The sequence below is a fragment of the Anomalospiza imberbis genome, chromosome 1, assembly GCF_031753505.1.
Source record: "Anomalospiza imberbis isolate Cuckoo-Finch-1a 21T00152 chromosome 1, ASM3175350v1, whole genome shotgun sequence".
Classification (NCBI taxonomy): domain Eukaryota; kingdom Metazoa; phylum Chordata; class Aves; order Passeriformes; family Viduidae; genus Anomalospiza; species Anomalospiza imberbis.
In genome coordinates, this window is record NC_089681.1 from 78,153,120 (window position 1) to 78,157,434 (window position 4,315).

Here is a 4,315-nt window from a genome sequence, read left to right on the forward strand (position 1 = left end):
AAAAAGCTATTATTCTATTAAGTCACAAATGAACACAATCGTAAAGGCAGTACTCATTGGGCCAACCTCCACTGTCACAAGTATGATTTTAAACTTTATACTTAATACACCCAGAAAGGAAAAAGAATGAAAATGGGGTATTTTAATGAATTACTTTGCACAAAATGTCAGCTTATCAGGATGGATATGCAAGATAAGGTATTAATAAAGTTAACAAATTTCCTACCACGACATAAAGAGAATTATTAAAATGATCTCACAATCAGTGATGTTTAATGCCATAACTCCTTAAATCATTATGTTCTACTCCAGTAAAATGAAAGCTTCCCATGAAGTGTGGAATATCTTACTGCCAAGTCTGACTAGGAAACTGCCAACATGTTTTAAAAAGGATATACAGTAATAAACTGAAGTATAACTTGCCAGTATGTAATGACTGACTTTTTCAGTACCGCATGCATTATAAAGTTTTAAAACAACATGCTGAAAGATACCATTTCCTTTGCCATCTCTTTCCTGCTTTTTGAATTTTGAGTATCCTAATGACAGCCTAATTCTGCTAAAGAAAAACCCACCCCCTGTAAAATAACTGGACATTTTTCCCTGTAGTTGTATATAAGCTATTTTAAATACAAAAAATCCTGAAGCAATTTCTCTGGACTGTTTCTATACTTCTCCACAGGATGTTGATGCAACACTACAACCCCTTTGAGGGGATAGGTTAGAAGTTGTTGTTCCAGACCCTTGCTATGAATATCTTCTTGAATACTCCTTCCAGGTAGTCATTGATATAGTTTTCATGTAGTATTATGTCGTGAATCCTACATGTCAAGTAGATCTGCTTGTTTTCTAAGAATGCTTTCCCTTCCCTCACCTTCCTATATGTCTCTGGAGAGGAGGTCAGCTGTGGTTAGGCAATGTCTATGCATTTGGAATACAGAAGATGAGCATCCTGAGGTCAAGCCATCCAGTTTTAAGATTAAAAATATCTTGACAGAAACCAGGGAAGTGCTGATACATAACAAGTGCATACATAAGTCTGTAATAGAAAGATCTTGCTCCAGATATGTGGATTGATCTGTTCATACAAAATAACTTTTTCAAAGTGTCTGAGAGGTTTTCTTTGGTTTGCTTTCTTTAAAAAAAGAGCTCTGCAGCAGCCTGTTTCAGGCAGATTGCACATTTTTTCAAAGCAATGCTAAAGAAGTGAAGTTTCACAAACGAATTAGCATTGCTATTGTTGTAAACACAGGCTCCCAGCTTTCTCCTGAAGCTCACTGATGGTTTAATTTTTTCAGATCTCCTTGCTTGTGCAAAGGAGGTTCCTAGTACTACCCCTAATACAATTGCTTTTGTTCAAGAGAAACAGCTCCAACTTTGTTTATTTTACACAGCTAACTTGCAGTCAGACCAAGGAGTGCTGGTGCTGACACTGGAAATGTGATTGACTGCATCTTGTAACAGTATATTTAAATAATTCATAAAACTATACCTAAATATTTCCTTTCTCTCAGCTTTTTTTTTCCCCAAGTGGTTCTTTATCACTTCAGAAATCCTTTCGTAGAAAACTATATTGGTGGCTGACATTGTCATTGCTTCTACCCTCCCTCAAAATATTCTGCCTCTCATAGTTGATGATCTACTGAAGAGCTAATTTAAAGCCATACATTGGTCAGCCCATATTGTATTTAGACCATTCTTGTTTATCAGCTCTTCACAGAAATTTTGGGACTCTGAGATATATCAAATATACATAAAAATTCAAAATAATAATATCATGTTTTCCCCTTAAAAACAGAAAGCTGAATGTATAATATGGAGAGCAGGGATGACAAGCTTCTGTGGCACAAACGAGTGAAGACAAAGTCCTACAGCAAGGTTAATATTTTCTATTTTTTAACAAATTCCATATGATAGCAGTGTATCAGTTATAGAGCAGTTAACTCTTTGTTATAAAATTCTTCCTATAATTGCACCAATTAGGTGCTCAAGAAACAATGATGAACATTTAAGAGGTGAACATGAACGCATACTATATAAACACTTGAAATTTGTACAGCAGTGGGGAAACATACTTGACCACTATTTTACAGAAGATGTATGCTTTAATATGTTGGTAGCTGAAATCCAGAAGTTCTGATTTCAGTTTCTGCTCCCACTGAAGATGCTCAAAAGACCTACAGCCTTAACAAAAGTGGGAGAAGACCAGTAAGTAGGAAGACCATATGTGCAATATATTCACCATTGGTTCATCCCAAGTCTAAAGGTACTTTTCTCCAACACTTAGCATTCTGATAATTGAAATAGTCTAACATAAAGAAACAGAACATTAAGAGAAAAATAAAAGACAAATGAAAACAAAAAACCATATTATTTTACAAAATCATGAGCTGATTTGCCACATGAGTGAACTGAACTGTTCAAGGCTGTGTCAATTATTTTGTCTACAGCTTAAATTCACTACATGTTTCCTTATTAAGGCAGTTTCTGTATGCCCCCATAAGTGCCAATTCTGAAGTTAACAGACATGTGGAAATGTATGAAACTAGCTTATGTTGGCTAGACACGTACTATTTCATTAGAAGTACTAGGAAGTGTTCCATAGCATTGGAATTCAATTATCTGTCCTTTTAATTGTTACAACAGTGATGTCTGGCATGGTTTTTGGCCTGGATTAAACAGTGCTCTCCCAAACTATTCTTGGGCACAATTCAGGAATTGGCAATGTTCAGAAACTACTCCCAAATGCCAATTTAGAAACAGCGATTATATTTTTAAAGACTAGGATTCTAGTGTTCTGGCATTAAGGCTAGTTGATACAGTACCGTTGTACTCATGACATACCCATAGACTTATTTAATTTACCAATATAGGCATAAGCAAAAAATACCCAAAAAATACTTCTCAAATCAAAAATACTGCAAAAAATTCAGATGTCAACAAAAGTTTGGCTTTGCCCAGATGACTAAATTAAATCCTTTATATAGCCTAAGATTCAGATATTTTCTAAAGGTATTCATAAATATTTAAGCAAGGAAAGAGATAGGCCAGAAATAAAAACCCACTGTAACACATGAAGAGAATCTCAATTTTAAACTCATCCTTATTTTTCATTTTCAGTGCAGAGGAAGAAAATCCTGACCTAAAAGTGCTGGCAAGAGTCATATTTCATTCTAGCAAAATTTCACCCAGCAAAATGGTACCCCTTTACAGCTCTATAGGATACCTATTGATTAATACTAAAGAATGACAGCACAGTCATTTTAGGATAGATGATAGAGCAGACTAAGAGAAATCCACTTTCCTGAACAATACGTTTTAACTGCTTAAGGACACCATAATACAGAGAGCTGCTTAGAGAAGTGGAGATACCTACCTAAACATAGACCCTAAAGCATCTTAAAATATTGACTGTTTCCTTAATGATGAGATTTCCAGAAGAACAGAGGGTTTAAATAATATATGCCAACCAGCCTATATACATACATATATATAGTGTTCTATATTAATGAGTCTCTTCTGTTTTTGGAGTAATTTGAAGCCGTATTACTCCCCTTATGTGAGCCACCTGAAAGCAGAAATAAGAAACAGTTCCTTATTGGATTCAGTGATTTTTTTTTAATATGCCATTAAAAAATATTTATACCTTTATATATAACATCTTCCAATTGAAGCAGTGCAGTGTATTAACCTACGTGCTAGAAGCAGTCATTTAAAGTAGCATTCCTTTCTCCCTGCAGACTGAGAAGTAAAGCCAATAAAATTCCTTGATGACAAAACAGTCATGACAAGAATTATTTTTTATTTTTGTAGGCATCTAACTCCAGCTTCTAAATCTGACTAATAACAATAGCTTAATGCATGCTGTCTTCCTTCAGCTGAAATGTTTTGCTCCATAGATTCAGGGGAATATTTAGTAAGAAGAGCTTGGAGTAAAAATCACTGTAAGGGGAGGGAAAAAAAATCTAGTAGAATGAGATGCATAGGAAAACACTGTGCATTTAATATCAATATCAATTTAATTTCAATAGCGGCCAATTACAGGTATGTGATCTTGTATTTTTTTTATTAATTCTGAAAAAAAAATCTTAGTCTCCTTATCTGTAAATAAAGTGCTAATGAAGATATCAATGGACTATCAATCAAATTAGGATGTAGTATTATTAACCAATACTGTAGGGCTACTTCCAGACGTCTGTTGCAAGATGTCTCATATAAGCCTGTACATATTTGCCACAGCTTCCAAGAAATCCTAAAATGTTAATGGGGATTTTTTTTCCCTGAAATGTGTAGTATTTTAGAAAATTATCTCCTA